At 44.4% G+C, this 25459-nt stretch overlaps 1 non-coding gene across 1 annotated transcript; it reads left to right on the top strand.

Annotated features, from left to right (window-relative positions):
* The first annotated feature begins 5740 nt into the window (after positions 1 to 5740).
* Positions 5741 to 5955, top strand: LOC114679211 (small nucleolar RNA U3). Its single transcript, XR_003730876.1, has one exon. It is a non-coding gene; the product is annotated as a small nucleolar RNA U3 (small nucleolar RNA).
* The last annotated feature ends 19504 nt before the right edge of the window (positions 5956 to 25459 follow it).

Raw genomic sequence — 25459 nt, 5'->3', positions numbered from 1 at the left:
GGTGGGAGGATCACCTGAGCCTGGGAGGAAGAGGTTGCAGTGAGCAGAAATCATGCAATCCAGCCTGGGCAATGGAAGTGAATCCTGTCTCAGAAAAGAAAAAAAAAAAAGCTTCTGTTGATGATATTAAGCAATAATATCAAAAATGACTCTGATATTTATTTTTAAAGACTTCAAAGAAATACTCCAAACTACTAGAGATCCTCTCAAGGTACTGGGTGTATGAGTGTTTTGTGACATTTTTGGTAGCAGAGAAGGAGGGTGTGTTTCTACTTTTTGCTACTTTTCACAGTGATAAATTTTCATAATTTAGGGGAGAAAATGAACTTATGGTGTTTATAAAAGCACAAATTAAAAATAAGATGGTTCTTAAACGGTTATATTTCAGGTAATAGGGTAGCTATTGGGGACAGTAAGAACCTTGGTAGAACTGTCCCCGCAGACCTTGGAAATGTTTCTGACTGGCCCACTTTAATCGGACTTAGCGTCACCTCAGACGTGTGCGGGGAGAGCAGAGCAGAGAAGCCAGGACAGGGAAAGGCTCAGTAAACGAGCCTCAGGAGAAAAGCTCCAAACCCTTAGTCCTACATCATGTGAGTGGCCCCGGGGGGAGGGGGGTTTCCAATGGCATGTCTGGGCCCAAGGCAGATGGGAGAGCGTGTGTCTCCCTCTTTCCTCTGCAGAGCGGAGATGGGCAGATGAACATCAACGTCCCTCCAATGGTGGCCACACCAGTGGGGACAGGGAGGGTAGTCCAGGGGCTGGCCCACTTCTCAATTTCCATCAGGTTCCCCGAGCACCTGCTGCCCACTTCTTGAAAATGGACAAGTAATGTTTGTTCCAACTAACGTAAAAGCATGAAGAAAAAATTCTTTTAAAACTTTATTTGTCTACCATAGGCTATCAAAGTTTGCTTACAGGGCAAACATAGCTTCAAAACAGCCCCCATGCCCCTCCTGGAAAAATATCCAGAAGCACCCTGCCCCCCATCCCGTCCTAGTTCTCCACAGGGAGTCCTGAGGGTTGGTGGCTTGGCAGGCTGTGCAGGCCATGTGAGGACAGCAGGACTGGCAGAGCCTAGGGTCTGGGCCAAGGAGGCTGCAGAGATCAGGGCCAGAGGCGAAGGGTCCAGGGCTCTACGGAGGTCAAGGTCAGGCCAACGCTGCTTTACCAGCTGCCTAAAACCCATGGCTTTGTGTTTAAAGACTCAGCTAATTACAGACCTTTTCCAACATGAAATAATAGATAGCACTGTAGAAAATTTAGGGGGAAGGAAACCAACGGAGAAGTTTTTCTAAAAAAAGACCATTTTTTCTGATACCTTTATTTCATTTAAAAATACATTTAATTATAAATGTATTTTCCTTTCGAAAGCAAACTGTAAGGGGAATGTTCTGTTTTTGCTTTAAACATTTCTGTCTTACTTAAATGTGTTAAGTAATATCTGCCTTTTATACCATGTTAAATAATGTCTGTTGTTATAAAAATTTGGTAAATACAAAAATAGGGCAGAAACCAAAAAAAGGATTATATTTTACCTAAATATCTTTATGTTTTGGAAATTTTGTTTTTGTGACATAAAGCAAGTGCTCAGGGGGAGAAAATGTCTGTCTTTGAAAATATATACATACAACTGGGCACAGCGGCTCACGCCTGTAATACCAGCACTTTGGGAGGCTGAGGTGGGCAGACTGCTTGAGCTCAGGAGTCAGAGACCAGCCTGGGCAGCATGGCGAAACCCCATCGTCACTAAAAATACAAAAATTAGCCTGGTGCGGTGGCATGCACCTGTAATCCCATCTACTCTGGAGGCTGAGGCAGGAGATTTGCTTGAACCTGGGAGGTGGAGGTTGCAGTGAGCCAAGATTGTGCCACTGCGCTCCAGCCTGGGCAACAGAGGGGACTCCATCTTAAAAAAAAAAAAAAAGTATATACGTACCACCAAATACAAAAGATACAGAGATGGGTCGATGGGTATTTACAGTGAAATGTCTGTTTCCTTCCCTTTCTCTCCTGTCTAATCACCCAGTTGCCCTCCCTGGGGAAAACCATTCTTGTTATTTTTCAGCCATTTTGGTAGAGGGTATCTTTACATTTGCAAATGTATATGCATACACACTTTTTGGGAGGGAGAGACAGGATCCTGTTCTATCACCCAGGCTGGAGTGCAGTGGCATGATCATGGCTTACTGCAGCCTAGACCTCCTGGGTTCAAATGATCCTCCTGCCTCTTCCCCGCAAGTAGCTAGGACTACAGGTATGCACCACCACACTTGGCTAGTTTTTTATTTTTATTTTTTGTAGAGGCAGAGTCTTGCTGTGTAGCCCAGGCTAGTGTAGAACTCCTAGCCTCAAGCAATCCTCTTTCCTTGACCTCTCAAAGTGTTAAGATTACAGGCGTGAGCCACCAAGCCTGGCCAGCATGCACTCTTTAGTAATTATGACTGTATGTGCAGGAGCATGTGTGTATGTGTTTGAGTGTATCATTACACTAATTGTCACACTCTGTCCTAAATCTTGCTCTTTATACAATATATCTTAGGGATCTTCCCATAGGATATGTAAAGAGTTCTGTTGGTTGCTGACCTCGATCCTATTAACCTAAAAGGTCCTTCTTGGTGTCTAACCAGAAACCCATGCAACCCCCAGCCTGACATTAGCAAGGCCTGCACCTCCAAAGTAACGAGAGACATGAGGGAGTTGCGGGGGTGGGTTCAAGGACTCCCTGTTTTTCTTCTTTCTGCTCCCTCCTTCCCTCCCCTTCCTTCCCTCCCGTTCCTTCCTTCCCCTCCCTCCCTCCCTCTTTCCTTCCTTTCTTCCTTCTTTCCTTCCTTCCTTCCGTCTTTTCTTCCTCCCCTCCCTCTTGCTTCTTCCCTTCTAGAATGAAAACAGTTCACTATGGTTTTTATTCACTCTGATTATTAATGCAAAACATGCTTCTCATAAAGTATTCAAATAGTATAAAAAGAAAAATAGGAGAGTGAAAGTTACTCCTACTGTTACCCAGAAATAATCACTGTTGACATTTTATTGTTCATCCTTCCAATTGTTTTTCTGGAATACCCACACCAATTTTTCACCATTTTAACCATTTTGAAGTATACAGTTCAGTGGCATTTAGTGCATTCTCAATGCTGAATAACCATTAGCACTATATATTTTCAGAATAATTTCATCACCCCAGAAGGAAATCCCATATCCACGGAAGAGTCACTCTCCATTCCCCTCTCCTGACAGCCCCTGGCAACCATGAATCTGCTTTCTAGCTCCATGGATCTGCATATGCTGGATATTTCACATCAGTGGAACCATACAATATGTGATCTTTTGTGTCTCACTTCTTTCACTCAGCATATTTTTTTTTTGTTTTTTTGTTTTTTTATGGAGACAGAGTCTCGCTCTGTTGCCCAGGCTGGAGTGCAGTGGCATGATCTAGGCTCACTGCAACCCCCGCCTCCCGGGTTCAAATGAATTATCCTGCCTCAGCCTCCTGAGTAGCTGGGACTACAGGCATGTGCCACCAAACCCGGCTAATTTTCGTATTTTTAGTAGAGGTGGGGTTTCACCATGTCAGCAAGGCTGGTCTCCAACTCCTGGCCTCAAGCAATCCTCTCACCTTGGCCTCCCAAAGTGCTGAGATTATAGGCATGAGCCAATGTGCTCAGCCAGGCATAATGTTTTCAAGGTTTTTAAAAATGTTTTTTCTTTTTCTCTTTTTTATTTTAGAGACAGGGTCTCTCTTTGTCACTCAAGCTGGAGTACAGTGAAATGATCATACATCACTGCAGCCTTAACCTCTTTGGCTTAGGTGATCCTCCCACCTCAGCCTCCAAAATATCTGGGACTACAGGTGTAAACCCAACTAATTAAAAAAAATTGTAAAGACAAAGTCTCACTATGTTGCCCAGGTTGGTCTTGAACTCTTGGCCTCAAGTGATTCACCCCCCTCAGCCTCCCAAAGTGTTGGGATTATAGGTGTGAGCCACCAGGTCCAGTCTGTTTTCAAGGTTCATCCATGCTGTAGCATGCATCAGTACTTCATTCCTTTTCATAGCCAAGTAACACTCCATTGCATGGATATGCTATATATTGTTTATCTCTTCACCAGTTGAGGGACATTTGGGCTATTTCCACCTTTGTCTGTTGTGAATAGTGCTGCTATGAACATGTAAGTTTTTATTTGAATACCTGTTTTCAGTTCTTTTGACTACATACTTAAGAGTGGGACTACTACATCAAAGGGTCATTCTATCTTTAACTTATCGAAGAAATAACAAAGCGATTTCCACAGTGGCTACATTTCCACCAGCAATGTGTGAGGGTTCCAATTTCTCTACATTCATACCCAAACCTGTCATTTTCCTTCTGTTTGTTTTGTTTTGTTTTATTATAACCAACCTAGTGGGTATGAAATGCTATCTCACAACTACATTTTTGTGGTTTCGAATTGCATTTCCCTAATGACTAATGATGTTAAACATCTTTTCACGTGCTTGTTGACCATTTGTATATCTTCCTTGGAGAGATATCTTTTCAAGGTCTTTGGCTTTTTTTTTTTTTTTTTTTTTTTACACTTAGGGGGTACATGTGCAGGTTTGTTACATGGGTATATTGTGTGATGCTGAAGTTTGGGTTTCTATTGATCCCATCATCCAAATAGTGAACACAGTACCCAATAGGTAGTTTTTTAACCCTTGCCCTCCCACCCCTCCTCCCTGCTTTTGGAGCCCCCAGTGTCTATTGTTCCCATATTTGTGTCCGTGCGTACCCCATGTTTAGCTCCCACTTACAAGTGAGAACATGCAGCATTTGGTTTTCTGTTTCTGTGTTAATTTACTTAGGATAATGGCCTTCAGCTGCATCCATGTTGCTGCAAAGGACATGATTTTGTTCTTTTTCATGCCTTTGTCCATTTTAAAAATTGAGTAGTTTGTGTTTTTCTTGTTGAGTTGTACAAGTTCCTTCTATATTCTGGATACAAGATTCTTATCAGATATATGATTTGCAAATATATTCTTCCATTCCGTGGGTTTCCTTTTGCATTCTTGGTAACATTCTTTCATGCACAAAAGTTTTTTATTTTGATGAAGTCCAACTTATCTATTTTTCATTTGTTCCTTTTGTTTTTGGTCTAAGAAACTGTTGCCAAACCCAAGGTTATAAAGCTGTTCTTTTCTTAGGCTTTTATAGCTTTAGCTCTTATATTTAGGATTTTATTCATTTTGAGTTAATTTTTGTACATAGTGTGTGGTAAGGTCCAACTTCATTCTTTTGCATGTGGATATTCAGTTGGCCTGGCACCATTTGTTGAAGAAACCCTTCTTTTCCCTCATTGAATGGTCTTGGCACTCTCGTTGAAAATCAATTGACCATAGTTACATAGGTTTATTTATTAACTATGTGACCACAGTTACATAGTTACATAGTTACATAGGATTGTCAATTCTATTCCATTGATCTATATGCATGACTATCCTTATGCCGGTAGCATACGATTTTGATTACTGTAGCTTTGTAGTAAGTTTTGAAATTGGAAAATGTGAGTCTTAACACTTTGTTCTTCTTTTTGCAAGATTGTTTTGACTATTTGGGATCCCTTGCAATTCTATATACATTTCAGAGTCAGTTTTTCTACTTCAGCAAAATGGAATTTGTGGGATTTGGGGACTTTGATAGGGATTGCATTGAATCTGCATATTGCTTTGGGGAATATTGTTGTCTTAACAAAATTAAGTCTTCTAAGACTCTACTTTCAGGGCTCATTTCTATCATGCAATACTAGAGAAGTTTCTCTGAATGTTCAGAGCACTGGAAACCAAACGGAGGAGGCAGGCATTCTTTCCGGAGCATGTAGCCAGCTCATAGTGTTGTTTCGTTGCAGCTGCCGCTTGCCATTGATGATCCTTCTTCTCTTCCTTAAGGGGAGTAAGAAGGAGAGGACACAGTCTTAGTGGTTCCCATAAAAATAAACACATTAATCACAGAAATTCAAATTGAATTTAAAAAGTGAGTCTTCTAACCCATAAGCAAAGAATGTCTGTATATTTAGGTCTTCTTTCATCTCTTTTAGCAGTGTTTTAAAGTTTCCGTAAACAAGTCTTGCTCCTTCTTGGGTAAATTTATTCTTACGTACTCTGCTCTTTTTGGTGCTGTCCCACACAATTTTTTGAACCAATTTTTTTAAACTTATCATATCATGAACGTCTTTCCAGGTTAATGGTATAAAAGGCAAAAATTATTTTATGGCACTTTATAGATATACTGCAATTTTTTATTTTTTATTTGAGATAGGGTCTTACTATGTTGCCCAGGCTGAACTCCAATTCCTGGGCTCAAGGGATCTTTCTGCCATATCCGGGACTATAGACATGTGCTACCAGTCCAGCTAAACTACAATTTGCTTCAACAATCCCTTATTATTGACTATCTTGGTTATTTCAAATTTTTAATTGTTATAAATAAGGATTCAGTGAGTTTCTTTACAATGTACGTCTTTGTACACTTATCCAATTATTTCCTTTGGATAAGCTCCCAGAAATGAACGTATTAGGTCAAAGGAGAGGAATACTTGCAAAGCTTTGATGAATGTTGCCAAATTTTCCTCCAAAAATATCAGACCAACACCCACTCTGAGTAGCAGTGGATGGGGCTCTCTTCCTCACGCAGGATCCAAGTTGCTTTTACCCAATGTCACTTCCAGAAGGAGAAAACAGGAGCCCTGACATGCTCCTTCACTGGGCAGAAACTTTGAACAAGACGGTGACCGTCCCAATCAATAGAGATATCTTCCTCTTAGGCCTAAAAGGGCCCTTTATTGGAATTTTTATTGCAAAGACAAATTGTCTGGATTTTTTTTTTTTTTTTGGTCTTTATTTGTCTTTTTCTCCCTCTAGTCTGCAAGCTGCATGTGGCCAAAGAATATATCTGGCTTGTTCACTGTGTATGTCGAATGTCTTGTAAAGTGCCTGGCATAAGAAAGTTCTCAGAGGATGTAAGTTATCTTTAAGCTGAGGGACAAGACAGCTTATAAGCTAAAATTCCATGAGGGAAGAAATAGCATCTATCCTTCCCTTTTGTGTCTCCAGTGCTAGTACAGTCTCTGGCACACAGTAGGCTCAGTAAGTATTTGTTGAATGAATAAATGAAAGTGACTGACTCCAGAAAGTCAATGGTGGTAGCAGGTCTGAAGACTCCTAGTTCAGTGCTCTTTCTGCCTACTGCACACTCTTTCTCACTTTTATTCTAACGTTTGCACTGCATTTCTGTGCTTATGGTCCCTTGGTTTCTCTGCTTCAGCAAAACAGCCATATATATGCGGCCAAACAGAGACGCACAGGAGATTACCTGGCAGCAGCTCCAAGACCCGGCTAACACCCTCAAGCGATTTTCCAATGGCGAGGACCAGGAGGGGAATTTCCCCATGCATGCCCAGCTCTGGCGCATCTGTGCCCCCTTGACTTGGATGCTATTTTGTGGGCTGGAGTCAGCATGAAAGCTATTTTTGACTAAGTGGCTACCTAATCTTACATAACCCTGAGCGATTCAGGCCAAGGTCATTCAGCTTAGTGCATGAAAGACACTTCGCAGACCAGTGATTCCCCTTCCCCAGAGTCCCTCCAGAGAAGCAGAGCTGGGAAAGTTGTTTCCATGATCATGGCTCTGGGCCTCCACAGCAAAGCCCAGCTAGGACTTCGTGAGCACGGCCCTGCCTCTGCAACTTCTAAAAGAATTCCCCAAGTGTCTCATTCCCCAATATCCCTGAAACAAGGGTGGAATATGAACCCAGGAAGCAGGGAGTGTGGACACCTACCTCTGCCACACACACACACCCAGTCCTGCTTCCTTCTTTAATGTGGAGACGCAGGAGCTGAAGATACTTGAGAGGGCCCGTACATGAAGAAGACATGTGTCTCTCCTATGAAAGAAGTGATAAGCCCACATTTTCATCTCAATTTTGTTTTATTGGAAAGGAGATAGAATAGCATTCAAGGCCCTCTGGACTCTAATCTCAAATGCCCTTCCTATTTCATCAGCAAGCCCTTAGTCAAAAGCCTGACATATGCTAGATGTTCACTACCTGCTCAGCAAAAGAAATACATTGCCTGCTCCCTCATAACTCCTACTACACCTGACCACCAACTCCAGGTCCTACTGGTGAGCTCTCTGCACTTTTGCATGTGCTGTCTTCCCCATCTGATAAGCCTTCACAGCATGCTGTACATTTGCAGCCCAACTCAAAGTCCAATGCCCCAAGACCACCTTTACAGATCCGTCTAAACAGAACCAGTTGTCCTCTGGTCTATATTTCTCTAGCACATTGCTCACACTTCTGTTTTGAGCTTCTTGTAATGTAACTGGTTATGTACTCATCACAATCTACGTTCCACCAGACTGTGAGCTCCTTGGAGGCAGGGTGTAGCCCTTAGTGGTCATTGTATCTCCAGCACATTTTGCTGCCTGGCACTTACTGGGGCCCCTGTCAACTTCCATTTGTTGGATGGATGGATGCCTGGAGACACTAATGAGATCTGCAGTTCACAAAATCACTTGCATTTCAAATCCAGCGTGGGCTGGCTGAAGGAGAGAGACGTGAGGAGAACCACTTGAGTGGTTATTCCACATACTCATGGAGTCAATATAGCTTTTCTCTCTTAACAGATTTTTGGGCCAGGCATGGTGGCTGATGCCTGCAGTCCTAGCACTTTGGGAGGCCAAGGCGGCTGAATCATCTGAGGTCAGGACCAGCCTGACCAATGTGGCGAAACCCCATCTCTACTAAAAATACAAAAATTAGCTGGGTGTGGTAGCGGGCACCTGTAATCCCAGCTACTAGGGAGGATGAGGCAGGAGAATCACTTGAACTGGAGGCAGAGGTTGCAGTGAGCCACAATCGCACCATTGCACTCCAGCCTGGGCAACAAGAGCTAAAATCCGTCTCAAAAAAAAAAAAATTGTTTTGATCTCACAAATAGTTGGTGTTCATTGTAGAAACACAGCACAGCTGCAAGAAAACAACTCTGAACATTTTAGAATATCTTTTCAGACTTTATTTCGTCTATGCACTGCCCTTCCTCCATTTCTTTACAGAAATGAGAGCTCACCTTGGATGAGTAGGGTGGGGCTCAGCCTGTTCAGGGAATGCAGAAGCCCTCCTGAGCTGAGGCTTGAAGGATGCATAATGGTAAGTACAATGAAGAGTGAACAATATTTCAGTAACAAAACTGGTATGTCATTTTGTTAACCATCTCACTCAAAAATAGGTGGAGGATAACCCAGATTATCAGCCCTGTACCCTTTCCCAGAATTGCTCTTCCCTCCTTCTCTGTTTAGTTCAAGAACTCCCACGTTAGGTCAAACAGACCCCGCCCCCTGGTCTTAGTTGTTTGGTCCAGAGGCAGGTCTTGACTCAAGCTGGGCCAATCACAGTGCGTGGCTACCCTGTCCACAGTTGACTGGTTCAGATTTGGGTAATTGAACTAAAGTGGCCAATCTATTCCTTGCTTGGGAATCCTGGATTGAGGGCTAAAGACAGCTTCAGGTATATGCTTTCCTATGTCTCAAAACTTATTCCCCACTATCTGGTCTGCAATGAGAAAATGAGGCTGACACACAGGGAAAGGCAAACACAGCAGTTGGAGAGAAGGTCCTGGAGCTGCCTGAGCCCCAGACCTCAGGTGTTCTTTGGGCCTGGCCACACTGTGGTCCTTCCGAACTGTGTTGTCCAACTCTCCTCTAGATTACATGAGCTAACAACAAATCCTCCCTTGTGCTTTTCCCATTTCGAGGTGGATTTCTGTCACTTGCCACTGAACAGCTTCTGACCCACACACACCGTGTGTCGTGGGGGTGACTCCATGTCGATAAAATACACACACAACATCACGTTTAATGGCGGCAGGGTGTTGTCTGTGTCTCCCCTTTTAAACAGTCTCCTATTGTTGCATATCTCGGTTTTTCCAATGTTTTGCTGTGATGAGCAATGCTGTGGGAAACAGCTCCATAAATTCATCCTTGCTCCCATGCATTATTTTATCAGAGTGAATTCCTAGAGGTGAAATTGCTGCAGCAAAGGATGTTCATATTTTTAAGGTTTGTGACATGGTTTTTAACGATGCCCTGTGGCTGTTCTTTTTTCGGTGTCACTGCCCACACAGTCACTGGACACCTTCATGGGATTAGGTTATTTCAGACTGAATTGGTCTTAGTGAGTTGACCCTCATTGGTCCTTTGTTGGGAGGAGGGGTGTCCAGGTTTTGTTTTTTTTTTTTTTTTTTGAGACAGAGTCTCACTCTCTTGCCCAGGCTGGAGCACAGTGGTGCGATCTTGGCTCACTGCAACTTCCACCTCCCAGATTCAAGCAACTCTCATTCCTTAGCCTCCTGAGTAACTGGGATTACAGGCGCCTGCCACCACATCTGGCTGGCTAATTTTTGTGTTTTTTAGGAGAGACAGAGGTTTCACCATGTTGGCTAAGCTGGTCTTGAACTCCTGACCTCAGGTGATTCGCCCTCCTTGGCCTCCCAAAGTGCTGGGATTACACGGGTGGGCCACAGCACCCAGCCCCAGGTTTTGGTTCTAATCTGCCTAAAAATTGTGCCCAAGTATTCTGTTGAAAAAGTAGGTGTGGAGTCAGTTATGGTCATGAGCATTTTCAGGGGATTTTGCAAATCCACACACAAGCCCCTGAGTGCACAGTGAACGCTGAGTCTCACTGGGGCCTGGGGATGTGGACAAAGGGATGCCCAGATTCAAGGTTATCAGTTTAGCCCAGAGGGCAAGAAAAGCACATGGCTGTGAGGACATGTTTAGTACCCAATGCTAGGGAGTAGGAGACAGGCTGACTGTGACACATCAGACACAGTACCCACTGCCCTGGAGCTCACAGTCTGGTGGGGAAGACAGATGCTGAAAGAGGAGTAGGGCTCAGATCAAGGGCAGTGCTGGGTGACCTGAGTGAGTAGGGCAGGGCTTAGGCTGTTCAGGGAATGCAGAAGCCTTCCTGAAGAAAATGGTTTTGACCTGAGACTGGAAGGATGCATACAGGTAAGTACAAAGACGAGTGACCAAGTATCCCAGGCACAGAAAAAAGCCTACAAAAAGACCTGGAGATTAGGAAGAATGCAGCACATTCAACAGACAGAAAGAAAGCCCTGCATGGCTTGAACAGAAAGAACCCATAAAATGAGTAAAAGATGAGGCTGCAGAGATGCAAATCCTCCTCGTGGCCAGGACTGAGGATTCTTTCCTGGGAACAATGGGAAGCCTTGGAAGAGGAAAGCAGGGGAGAAGTGTGATCCGTGTTCTTCAGCGGAAGGCAGCGATAGGGACTGAATCTGCAGCAATTGTGGCTTGTCCCCAGGGTCCCAAGGCTGTCTAAAAGCATCTCTGCCCACTACATTTGGGTCTTAGACCACTTGGCTCAGCCCCACTGCAGTGAAAGCCAAACTCCCAGAACCCCAATCAGCCTTCTCATCACGGCTGATGCCCTCCACGGGTTAGCTCAGGCTCCCATCCCAGGCCTGCTCTCTTTTAATGGATAAATATAGCATGTTCCAGTAACAGCACACACATGAATATCTCTCTAATTTCTACATAAAGACATCACATTCCCCTCACCCCACCCACACCTCAAAGACAAGAATCCTTGTCATGAAATTAAATAGAATGAGATAATGGAACTGAAAGTGCTTTGTAAAAGAAAAAATTGCCAGAATGGTGGCAACTTTTTTCAAACTTTATTTTTCTCTTAAGCAGCAGAATCTTTTATTGTTTTTTAAAATGAAATCTCACCAGACACCTATCTGCTCCCGCGATGTCATCTTTTGGAGACATTTCAAATTTTACATGTCCAAAACGAAGGTCTTGGGTTCTGTCATCCTCTTCAAAACTGCTCCTCCCCCACCTTCTCCATCTTAGTTCTGACACCTCCCAGGTGCTCATGCCAGAAGTGGAGAGGCAGTGCTGATACCCTCACCAGCTTTTCTCCAACATGTGTCCCTGCTCTGTCCTCAGGTCTCCCTGGCCCCCACCATCCCTCTAGCCAGCCATCATTCACCTGAATTCTTCACCTCATCTCCCCAAGGCTGCACGCGCCCCCTTTCTAGTTCAACACTCACATACTGGCCAGAAAGGAACATACGGAGAGACTCGTGCACAGATCATAAATGTTCAACTTGATGGGTTTGTCTAAAACACACCCACGTAACCAGCACCCAAATGAAGAACAGAGTATTATTACTAGAAGCCCACCCCATGCCCCTTCCTTGTCACTTCCATATCTCCCCCCGGGCTGCCATTATCCTGACTTCTAACACTATAGATTAGTTTCACCTCTATTTTTGAGCTTTATATACGTGGATTCATATCATGTATACTGTTTTATGTCTGCCTTAACTCATTTACCTTTGCGAGATCCATCTATACCATTATGTGGGTATAATTTATTCATTTTCATTGTTGTGTAGTGTTCCATTGTGTGACTGTATAATCTTTTATTCAGTCAAGCACTGAGAGGCATTTGAGTGGCTTGTGGTTTGGGGCTATTACAAAGAGGGCAGTTGTTAAAATTCTGGTCTTTGGTGCACATAGTGTGCATTTTTGTTGGGTACCTACCTGCCTGGGAGTAGAATTGCCGTAACGTATGAACATGTTCACAAAGTGATATTTTTAAAGTACAGCCAGATTCCAGCATTCTCTTTCTAAAACCCTGCATGGCTTCCTGCTGCATTTATAATAAAGTTCAAACTTTCACCTACACCCACAAAGGGCTTGTATGCCCTGGCATCTACTGCCCTCACACATACTGCTTGCCCGCCATATTGACCTTCTTTCCATTCTTGGAGACTGCCAAGCTCTTTCTCCGCCAGAGAGCCACCCATTTGATATGCTGCGGTTTCGAACTGGCCTTCCCTACTCATCCTTTATGTCTCAGCTCAAACAATTCTGTTAGAAAGGCCTCTCCTGATTCCCCAGCTTGAAATCACAATTGGTATGATTATCTCTCATTACACAGTGCACAATGACACCCACAATTTGCAATTGTCTGATTGTCGATCACTGCCTCACCCACTAGACTGTAAGCATCAAGAAAAGGAGACTGTCAGATTCTCTGCTGTCTCCTCAGCACCTAGCCCTGGACTGGAGCATAGTAGGTGCTCAATGAATATCAATGTGGTAAGGAGAGAGGACGAAATAACAACCAAGGTCTTAAAGGCATGCAGAAACCAGGGTGTAAATCTTGGCTTCATCACTTACTACCTTTGTCCCCTTAGGTAAGTTACCTAGGCTTTCTGGGCCTACGTTTCCTCCTCTGTAAAATAAGAATAATCCTGCTGGCCTCTCAGGCAGATAGGTAGCTGTGAGGACTGACTGAGAATATATGTATGTATATTGCCTAGCACAGTGTTGGACACATGGTAAGTGAAGAGGTGGCTTTCCATGGATCAACTCACTGGAGCCTCACCACAATTCTAGGGGCAGGCACTATTCTAAACCCCCAATTTATAGACTGAGAAACTAAGAAACTAAGCCCAGAAAGGTTAGGTGCCTTGCCCAAGAATTCTGGCTCCGGAGCCCGGGCTCTCCTCCACTATAGCATTAGCGGTAGCATGTAAAGGATCAATAAAAAACAGAGGAAGGGGAAATGGTGAGTTCCTGACAGCCAGCAGCTCCACTCACCCCCACCCTCTTGACATCCATTCATCCCCATGAAACCCTAAGGTTAGGAAACGCAGTATGAAAACCACTGGGTTACACAAACATCCGTGGTTATTAATAGCCATAAAGGAAAAAATAGAGAGATCTGATTGCATTAAAATGTTAAACCTCTGTATAACAGAAGACACCACAAACAAGGTCAAAAGATAAATGAGAGTCCAGGATAAAACATTTAAACTTCATATGACAAAGGCTTACTGTCCGCGGCATGAACGCACTCCTACAAGTTAACTGGGGGGAAAAATGAACAACCCGATGGAAAACTTGGCAAAGAATGTGAACAGTATACAGAAGAGGAAATGAAAATGGCCAATAAGCATATGTATAAGTAGGGAAATAAAAATTAAATAGTGAGTTCCCATATGTCTCCTAACATTGGCAGAAACAAAAAGATTGGTAACGTTTATAGCTGATGGCAGAGTAAGAAAACCAACTCTATCATACCCATTGTTGGTTGTAAAAAATTACAGTCTTGTAGGAAAATAATTTTTCCAAAATACTATGACAAAAAATACGTGACAACTTTCAGAAATGAAAGTAATAGCACATAAACGCCCTAGCTAGCTAGATACAAGAATATTCATTGCAACATCTTTGTAACAACAAGAAACTAGAAATATCCTGCTCCTGCTCCCATCAATACAATTGCATATTATGTAACTCCCTTTTTTTTTTTTTTTTTTTTGAGATGGAGTCTCGCTCTGTCGCCCAGGCTGGAATGCAGTGGCACTATCTCGGCTCACTGCAAGCTCCACCTCCCAGGTTCACACCATTCTCCTGCCTCAGTCTCCCGAGTAGCTGGGACTACAGGCGCCCCCACCACACCTGGCTAATTTTTTGTATTTTTAATAGAGATGGGGTTTCACCGTGTTAGCCAGGATGGTCTTGATCTCCTGACCTTGTGATCCACCCACCTCAGCCTCCCAAAGTGCTGGGATTACAGGCATGAGCCACTGCGCCCGGCCATTATGTAACTCTTAAAACAAATGAAGTAGCTCCATGTGTATCAACTTAAAATTATCTCCAAAATGTATGGAGTGAAAAAAAGATGTTAAAAAATAGTGTTAGGCCGGGCGCGGTGGCTCAAGCCTGTAATCCCAGCACTTTGGGAGGCCGAGACGGGTGGATCACGAGGTCAGGAGATCGAGACCATCCTGGCTAACACAGTGAAACCCCGTCTCTACTAAAAAATACAAAAAAACTAGCCGGGCGAGGTGGCGGGCGCCTGTAGTCCCAGCTACTCCGGAGGCTGAGGCAGGAGAATGGCCTGAACCCAGGAGGCGGAGCTTGCAGTGAGCTGAGATCCGGCCACTGCACTCCAGCAAGGGGGACAGAGTGAGACTCCGTCTCAAAAAAAAAAAAAAAAAAAAAAAAAAAAAAAAAAATAGTGTTGGCCAGGTGCGGTGGCTCACACCTGTAATCCCAGCATTTTGGGAGGCCAGCCAAGGAGGATCCCTTGAGTCCAGGAGTTCGAGACAAGCCTGGGCAACAAAGTGAGACCTTGCCTCTGGAAAAAAAAAAAAAAATCAATCGTTTAAATTAGAAAAAAATTGGCTGGTCATGGTGGTGGCGTGTGTTTGTAGTCTCAGCCACCTGGGAGGCTGAAGTGAGGCTCACTTGAGCCCAGGAGATAGAGGCTGCAGGGAGTTACGATTGTGCCATTGCCCTCCAGCCTGGACAACAGAGAGAGGTCTTGTCTCAAAAAACAGAAAACAAAAAAGAATAATGTCTATGGTTTGATACCATTTTTATAGAAAACAAACAATAAATATACCCAAATGACACAGAATACTTTATCAAATAAAAGTAGGAAAATCAAATTTCTAATTACAGTATGTCAAAGGAGTTGGATTGGAAGGTGTTAGTTTTGCTTCAGATACATCTTTAAGTTTGAATTGTTGCAGTGAGCATGTATTATATTCCAAATATTAATAAGCATTGCTCATTAGTAATGACTTAATAAATGTTGCCTGTCCATTTAGCCTTGCAAAACCTTTTCTGCATCAAGATTGACCTTGCCTCAGTTCCTACAAAGAAGCTGCTGGTTGGAGAGGTGTTAATTGTCTTCTAAACAACTTCCTCTGATTAACCTCTTGGCTTGTTCTGATGCCAGCCTCCCAGGGAGAGAAATCTTGTATCATTATTATTGTTAAAAGAAATATAAGCTCTGAATATGCAATACATGCCCAGGGTAGCAAGATGAATAGAAGGTTATATAGTGAAAAGTGAGTCTCATTCTCATCCTAATATTGTAGCCAATATCTTAGTCCAGCTCTACCCCAAGAAGGCAGTCAGCACACCAGCTTCTTTTGTATCCTTCCAGAGATAGACTATGCATATATTAGAATAGACATGTATTACAATATTCTATTCTTTAAACAAAAATGTCGTACATAATGTTTATATACACAAACAAATATGTTCATACAGAAGATGCCTTTCCATTCTTTCCAGCTGGGACTTGATTAGTTCCAAGGTGGCAGCTTCTTCCTGCTCAAGCATCCAGGTTTCCCCAACTGAGGCAACTTATCCATCCATTCATCTATTCGTTTATCCGTCCACTAACAGTGCTAGCAAACATTTGCTGAGCACTCACTCTGTGCCAGGCACAGAAGCTGGAGATAAAGAGGTGAAAGATAAGGTCCTTGCTCTCACTCAGCTGACCTTACGTGGGGAAGGAAGAAATTATGTAGAAGAAAACAAGTTGTAGAATAAAACTAACAAATTGTAGGTAATGAAAAGTACCATGGAGAGACTCATGCTCAATTAAGAAGGGAAAGAAAGGGGGGAAGAGAGGGAGAGGTGAAAACGGAGGGGAGGGGAATAGAAGGCCTATTTTAGATGGGGTAGCTAGGGACGATCTCCCTATGGAGGTGACGTTTAAGCTAAGACCCAAATGACAAGATGCAGCAAATGTTCCTTGCCCTGCTGGCTTTCCAGTAGGGTTTCTATGGGCAGCGTGTCAACCTGATCCTAGTGGTGACAAGGCTGGGCCCTGACGTCTTGGAGCATGCGATTGAATCCCAGCTCTGCCAGTGAATGCTGTGTGAGTCCTAGGAAAATTATTAAGCTCTCTGTGCCCCAGTTTCCTCATCTGTATTATGAGGTTATATAAGAATAGTACTAATAATATAGGATTGTAGTGAAGATTAAATGATTGTGCAATGTGGGCTGGCACAAAGAAAGTGATCAAAAATGATAATATGAGGCAAAGAGTTCTTACATGTAACACCAAAAGTATGGTCTATGAAATTTAAAAATTGATTAAAATTTTCTTCATCAAAACTAGAAATGTTTGCTCTATGACAAAGACCACTGAGAATAGGAACAGACAAGTTATAGTCTGGGGGAAAATATTTGCAAATCGCATATGTCACAAAAGACTAGTATCCAGAATATAAAAAGAACCCTCAAAACTCAATGTAAGAAAAGAAACAATCCGACTGAGCAATGGCCCAAAGACTTGATCAGAGAGCTCACCAGAGAGGATACAAATAAGTACATGATAAGATATTCCACAGCATTAGCCATTAGGGAAATGTAAAACAAAACCCTGATGAGATACCACTGCATACCTATCAGAATGGCTTAAAAAAGAAACAAAAAAACCCCCAAAACTCTGACAACAAATGCTGGCAGGATGAAGATTGACCGCAACCCTCATACATTGCTAGTAGGATTGCAGAATGCTGCAGCCTCCCTGAAAACAGTTTGGCAATTTCTTATAAAGTGAAACTTTTATTTAACATATAATTCAGCCATCCCATTCCTAGGCAATTTCCCTAGAGGAATGAAAACTTACACGCACATAAAAACCTGGACACAAATGTTGATAGCAGCTCTATTCACAATCACCAAAAACTAGACGCAGCTCAAATGTTGCTCAATGGGTAAATAAACGGTGGTTTGCCTACTAGTCCATCACTAGAAACCTACTCAGCAGTAAAATGGTACGCACCACTGATGCATGCAACAAATGAGTGAAAGAAGCCAGTCTCAAAAGGTTATGTGTTATATGATTCCATTTACACAGCATTCTTGAAAGACAAAGCTAGGGTGATGGAGAGCAGATCAGTGGTTGCCAGGAGTCAGGGCTGGGAGAAGGGTGTGACTACCAAGGGCAACTCAAGGTAGTTTTTTGGACTGATGGAACTGATTTATATCCTAATTGCAATGGTGGTTACACAAATCTACGTATATGTTAACATTTGTAGAACTGTCTGGGCACAGCAGCTCATACCTCTAATACCAGCACTTTGTGAGGCCAAGGTAGGTGGATCACTTGAGCCCAGGAGTTTGAAACCAGCCTGGGCAACATAGTGAGACCCTATCTCTATAAAATGTACAAAAATTACCTGGGCATGGCGGTGATCACCTGGAATCTCAGCTACTCAGGAGGCTGAGGTGGGAGGATCGCTTGAGCCCAGGAGGCAAAGCTTGCACTGAGCTAAGATGGCACCACTGCAGCAAGGCTCTTCAAAAAAAAAAAATTGTAGCACACACACAAGACAATTTTACTGCACGTTAATTGTCAAAATAAGAAAAACAAGTCATCAGTGGTATTGTCATTCTGACTAGCCACTCACTCCCAGCCTCTCTTTCCTCCCTTTTCCTCATTTTCTACAACCAGAAACTCCTTAAAGAATAGGCACTTCTACCCTCCAAATATTTGAAGACATCCTTAATCACTTGACTTTGTTACTTTTTTTTTTTTGAGATGGAGTCTCACTCTGTCACCCAGGCTGGAGCACAGTGGCACAATGCACGATCTCAGCTCACTGCAAGCTCCACCTCCCAGGTTCAAGTGATTCTCCTGACTCAGCCTCCTGCGTAGCTGCGATTACAGGCATGCACCACTATGCCCGGTTAATTTTTGTATTTTTAGTAGGGACAGGGTTTCACCATGGTCAGGCTGGTCTTGAGCTCCTGACCTCGTGATCTTCCCACCCCGGCCTCTCAAAAGTGCTTGGATTACAGGCGTGAGCCACCGCGTCTGGCCGGCTTTGTTACTCTTAATACAAAGGTAATATATGTTTGTTGGGAAGAAAAAAAGGGAGCGAGAAATCATTGCAGAAATATGTGATGTAGAAAGTGAACGCCCTCGGAATCCCACCCCCAGAATGAGCTGCTTTGGAGCAGCTTTCACCATGACCATTTCAAAGCGATTTTATGCAGCTCTTTCCTCACAAGGTTTAGCACTCATAGGGTGGGATTTACTCCAATAGATTCTTCAGGTAAACGAGGAGGGCCTGGGGGACCATGACCTTAAAGGGTTGACATCTGGGGCGCCAGCCCATCCTCACATCAAGGCACAGTGTTTCAAGGTTGGATGGAGTCTTAGGGTAATCTGGTTAATCACAGGCCACCCAGTTCCTTCCTCTATCTCTCCGTCACCGCCCCAGGGGAGGCACTGTCTCTCATGGTAGCGTCTTCCCCACAGCCTCCCTCCTGCTCTGCACAACGGCTGCTACATCCCATCAGCCAAATGCATTTGAGATTACTGGTTCAATCATTTAGTCAATGTTTGACAAATCATTCATTCATTCATTTGTTCCTTCCTTCCTTCGTTCAAAAGTACTTACTGAACACTTACTATGTGCCAGGCACTGGGCTAAATTGCAGGAATACCTCCGTGAACAAGATAGACACGGTTCCTGCTTACATTCCATTCAGAGACAAATACCACAAATTCTAACACACATTTCCATAACAACTGTGCTAGAGCCTGTAAGACAGAATGGCATGGTGGGACTGGATCTGGCCAAGTCAGGCTTCTCTGAGGAAAGAGCTGTTAAGCTGGGCAGGAGTTGGCCAAGTTCAGAGCAGAGGGAAGGGCATTTGAGGCAGATGGAACTGCATATGCAAGGGCCTGAGAGGTCAGGGTGGCTCAACCTCTGACCGAGCCATTGCTAGTGGGATTGCAGAATGCAAGTGTGGGGACACAGCAGTGGACAGGGCACAGTGAAAGCTCTCCAGGGAAATGTTCTGGGAACTGTTGCCACTGGCCTTGTAGCCTTTCTTTCCCGTTCCCTGGTGGGTCCTTCATCTGAAACAGAACATTTTCTGTAGAGGCTCAGAGTACAGGATCTGGAGTCAGGCTGATGTGAACCATCTCACCTGGGCTCCATCACTATGTGTGTGCAAATGGCAGCAACTTAATCTCCCTGGGTCTCATTTTTCCCACCTATAAAATGGGTACGAAATGATAACATGGGTTGTTGTGAGGATTAAGGGAGATAATCCACATAAAGTCATGACCACAATGCCTGGTACATCAGCCGTGCCCCGTGCACGGTAGCTAATGTTGTTATTATTGTTCTTATTAATGTTTTCAGAGGCACCAGGGTCCCTGTCCCTGGAGGTGCAGTCTCTTTATGGCTAAATATGGAGTTAACACAGAGCCAGGGAGGGTCTCCCAGTCCCTGGATTCCTAGAGACAAAAGTCTGGGCAATGACTCAGTTGGAATAATCCATGAATCCATCAAGTAAGTTTTGGAAGTGGACTTGTGTTTGTCAGTGACACAGACAGAAGAGTGGGACAGCTAAGACCCAAGAAGGTTTCTTTTTTTTTTTTTTTTTTTTTTTTTTTGAGACGGAGTCTCGCTCTGTCGCCCAGGCTGGAGTGCAGTGGCGCGATCTCGGCTCACTGCAAGCTCCACCTCCCGGGTTCACGCCATTCTCCTGCCTCAGCCTCCCGAGTAGCTGGGACTACAGGCGCCCACAACCACGCCCGGCTAATTTTTTGTATTTTTAGTAGAGACGGGGTTTCACCGAGGTCTCGATCTCCTGACCTTGTGATCCGCCCGCCTCGGCCTCCCAAAGTGCTGGGATTACAGGCGTGAGCCACCGCGCCCGGCCAAGAAGGTTTCTTAGATGACAGATGTATGCTGCTAGTTGACATCGGCCCCCACTCCCCACCCTGCCTTCCACTCCAAAAATTGGACTCTCTTCCAAAGGATTCCAGTGATGCTTTCGGTAAGGAGAACCCCACTAAGTCCTCTCTGGGCTGAGGAGTCACGGGTTCTGCCTTCCCAGAAAGGCACCTTTGCTCCACTGGGAGAATGCCTTTGGACTGATAAAGACTCTCTGAGTCCAGTTATGGGTAGGAATACTGCAAGGAGGTGAAGCTATTTTTTGCCACATGCTCTATCTCTCCAGCAGGCACAGTGACATTGCCCAGGATCCAAATAGCCCCAGCTGTAGAAGGTCATGGAGCTGAAGGCTAGAAGGCTTGGCTCTTCCAGACCCAGGGTGGGGAGCAGGGGGACTATTTGCATCACCACTTGAGGGGGTCCTAAGACCTTTAGCTGTCCCCCTACCTTCCATCCCCTCGCCCCAGCCCCAACCCACAGTCCGCAATACTCCTATGGAACCCATTCCCCTCTGGGCCCAGAGTCTGGTGGCAACTGTTTATTTTTAGCCTTTGATTCCCCGAGAATGCAAGAGTGGGTGCTTGTGGAACAGGGGAGGGAGGAGGGAGGAGGAAGAGGAACTTCAGGGCTTGGAGGGCCAAGGAGGACACAGCCCAGCCCAAGCCCAATTTCAGCCCTGTGACAGCCTGTGGCGGGGTCAGGGCCAAGTCCTCTCCCTTCTTGGCCCACCCAGCTCAGGACCAGGTTGGGCTCATGCCCCCCTGTTCCCCTTTTCTTCTTCCCTGAAAGCCCTAGAGACTCATGGGCTTTCCGTTCCTCTTTCGAGCCACCGCCACGCTCTCAGTCCTTTGGTGTTCTCATTCTCAGACACAATGGGTGCATCACAGGACGCCTCAACACCTCTCTTCCTCCTGCCTCTGAAAAGACATCCCCCCAGCCCATCTCCTTGTGCCTGCCTGGCACTGTAATAGGCACTTAATACATACAGGTAGACAGAGGCTGTGTTTCACTGCTTCTCCCTATAGGCAGAAGGCCTGAATAATGGAAGAACCAATAAGAGGAAGTCACAAAGGTTTAGAAACTCTTACCAAACCCTTAAGTCTTTGTCCCTGATTGCCTGTTTCCTGAGAAGTTCCCTGGCACCCCCAGGGCTCATCTTTGCCTGGGTGATCCTGAGGGAGATGCATTTATTCTTCCTTCCTCTTCCATTCTACCTTCAACCTTTCCTTGACCCTTCTCTCCAGGATATCTAGGCCCTCCCCACAGCCTGCATGAGAGTCTGCCAAAAGGGAAATGGGCAGGTTGTGCTGGCTGAAATCCTGGCTCCAAGACACAAGAGCTGCGTGACCTAGGGCAGGCTGCCCTGGCCCCTGCAAGAGATCATACAGCTCTCTTGGGGGTTGCTGTGAGATCTTGCAAGAATGTGTGCTGGCAAACAGTAGGTGCACAATAAGTGGTTGTTGTTATTATCGTTTAATAAAGAGTGCAGAAAAACAAGACTTCTTTTTATTTTATTTTTATTTTTTATTTTTATTTATTTATTTTTTGAGACGGAGTCTCGCTCTGTCGCCCAGGCTGGAGTGCAGTGGCCGGATCTCAGCTCACTGCAAGCTCCGCCTCCCGGGTTTACGCCATTCTCCTGCCTCAGCCTCCCAAGTAGCTGGGACTACAGGCGCCCACCACCTCACCCGGCTAGTTTTTTTGTATTTTTTAGTAGAGACGGGGTTTCACCGGGTTAGCTGGGATGGTCTCGATCTCCTTACCTCGTGATCCACCCATCTCGGCCTCCCAAAGTGCTGGGATTACAGGCTTGAGCCACCGTGCCCGGCCAAGCCTTCTTTTTAAACATCTACTTTCACTCTATATCTGATCATTCTTCATATTGGTATCGTGCCTTAATATTTTACAAAGCACTTTCTCCTCCATTAGCTCAGCTGATCTCCACACAACCCCTTGAGAAGGGCCAAGTCATTATTGTGGGATTTTTGTCCCCACTATACAGATAAAGATACTCAGGCTCCAGGGAGATGTAGAACTGTCTTGCTCATCATCGTGTCGACAGCACTTAATGTAGCGCCTGGCCCACAGAAGGTGCTCAAAACAGAACCAAGCAAAATCCTGTTGAAGAAATGGCCTATATGATGTCACCCTACAGCCACCCACCCTTTCCTCATCAGTAAAATGGGAATTAACACTGCAGGACATACAAAGCAAGTTACGATTCTAGAATTCAACTACATGTTAACAGGTGGCAAGGAGTGAGGCATGCGTATCCATACCCTTTCCCCTTCTTCCCAGAGGGGAGACTGCCTGGGTCTTTCAGGAGAGTAATTGGGAAATGCCTTTGACAGGAAGATGGGTGTAGCTTATTCCCTGAAGATCCCCAGAACAGACCATCCCTGTCCTTGCATATTGGGACTTTGGTTTCTCGAGCTGGGGGCTGAATTTCAGGGAGAGGAGAGGGACCTAAGTGTGTGCAGTCATGGGAAGCAAATTCCAAGGAAGAGGGAAGGGTTCCAGAGTAGAAATTATGATTCTCTCTAATATTGATACCTTGGGGAAAAAGATTATGTTGCATTTGGAAGAGATGGGGTGGGGTGTATGAAAATTTAAGAGAAAGTTAAACTATGTGCAATCCCTTTTTAGGTCAAAAATAATGTCAGTAATTTAGGGACATAAAAATCCATTATGTATAAGTTGATTTTCTCTGCAAATTATCACAATCAGCATATTACATTTCAAAGTATAATATTTCAGGCATTAATTATAAATCTGTGGTTTACTTTTAATTTGGTGATAAAAAAAAAACAAATGGAGCTATAGCTATTAAATTTTAGGGAGTCTTTTCAGTTTGCCTGTTGATTAAAAACAGAGGTCACCCACACTTGACTTCAGTAAAACCTCTAACATTTTGAGCACTTGGGGTTTATAAACAGAGATCACACATCTTTAGGAAAGTTGCTGAAACTGTAGGAGGGAAAACCCCCAACTCACCGATAACATTTGTCTCTTGGAATTTACATCATCCTTCTAAATGTACACTTTATTTGTTAGAGACCATAAATCATATTTTCCCTTAAACTAATTTGCAATGCTTTTATATTCTTGGAATTGGTCTCATTATATTAGAGAAAGAGAAAATGGAAGAAATAATGATTAAAGCTGATATTTTTTGAGCACCTACTATGGATAGGATACTGTTTTAAGGACTTTACATGCACGTGTTTATTTAATTCTTAAAATAGTTCCCCAGCTCCTCATAACATAGGAACCATGATTATCCCCATTAGAGGAAGTGATGTGACTTGACTAATGTCCCATGGCTACTAAGGGAAGAATCAGGATTTGAGTCTCCATTGAAAGCAAAGTGGTGGTGAGCTGGGGTGAGCATTAGGCACTGGTCAGCCCTACTCATCTAGTCACGTTACCTCTCCAGAGTGAACTGGGGCAAACCACCCTCCTGCAGTCTCGCTGTCCCAAGAAACCACCTGGAACCCTCTTGTTCCCTAGATCCAGCCCCAAAGGGAACATTTTTGTGACTTAGGCAACTAATGAAAGCATACCAATGCTCCTTAAATATTGCTTCAGATTTTTCAACTCAGAGCAATTTTAAATGCCTTAAACTCTCATTTTAAAAGGATTCATTCCTTAATACTTTTTTTAGATTGAGAGGTCACAGGGGCAAGAAAAAGCCAATTTCCAATTCACTCCCAATTCTGTATTTCGTAGTCATGCTCTAAGGAGTCTGTCCGGAGGCTTGTGAGGAAGCTGAACATTAAGATTACATTCTGGCCCTTCTCATTGATTTGTTTCTTCAACCATCCTTATTAAGTGCAAGACACTGAAAAAGGTGTTGGGAACACCAGTGAGAACAAGGCTCTGTCCTCATTCGGCTTACCTTCCAGGAGCAGGTGACGACTGACAGTAAGAAGTAAACTAACAGAGGGATTCAGCTGTGGTGACTGCAGAAATGCGCTGAAGGAAATCCCCTGTTTCACAGTCTGCCAGTGCCCATGCTGGTCAAGCTCCCCGCCACTGGGACCTGGGGAGTGAAGTGGGCAGGAACACACCCACCAACATCAAGATGGAAAGTTTGTAAGAGGAAGCCCCAGGATCGGGAGCACTGAGTTCTCGGTCTTGCAACAATAGCAACTCCCCGGGCCACAGAGAGGTCGCTTCCCCTTGGTGACCAATGCCAGACTGCCCTGCTCCTGGTGCTCAGGAACTGCACTGAGTACCAAACTGACACCAACAACAGCCTCATGTTCTAAACCTTCCTGTGGCTTGAGTTTTAGACACCACTTCAGGAGAGCAAAGTATACCTAACAGTGTTTGGACAACTTATGTTTTTTTGTTTGTTTGTTTTTTGTTTTGTTTTGTTTTGTTTTTTGAGACAGAGTCTCGCTGTGTCACCCAGGCTGGAGTACAGTGGCACAATTTCAGCTCACTGCAACCTCTGCCTCCTGGGTTCAAGTGATTCTCCTGCCTCAGCCTCCCAAGTAGCTGGGACTACAGGTGCCTGCCACCACACCCAGCTAATTTTTGTATTTTTAATAGAAACGGGGTTTCACTATGTTGGTCAGGCTGGTCTCGAACTATTGACCTCAGGCAATCCACCCACCTCGGCCTCTCAAAGTGCTGGGATTATAGCCATGAGCCACTGTGCCCAGCCTTGAATATTTTATCTTTGGGGAGATTTGCTTTTCAGGCTTAATTTCTTTGATGAACCAAAAAAGTTACTAGAATGAAGTGGACACTAACCTTACCCCACACTGCTAACTCCCACCTTCACGCCCAGGACCCAGTGGGAGGATCAGGGTGGAGACTGCCTCCTGTTGTCATCCTGACAATAAGGAATGTCCCAAGAGGCC

The sequence above is a fragment of the Macaca mulatta genome, chromosome 6, assembly GCF_049350105.2.
Source record: "Macaca mulatta isolate MMU2019108-1 chromosome 6, T2T-MMU8v2.0, whole genome shotgun sequence".
Taxonomy (NCBI): domain Eukaryota; kingdom Metazoa; phylum Chordata; class Mammalia; order Primates; family Cercopithecidae; genus Macaca; species Macaca mulatta.
Note: the sequence above shows the minus strand (reverse complement) of the source record. Positions and strands in the feature narration are given on the sequence as shown.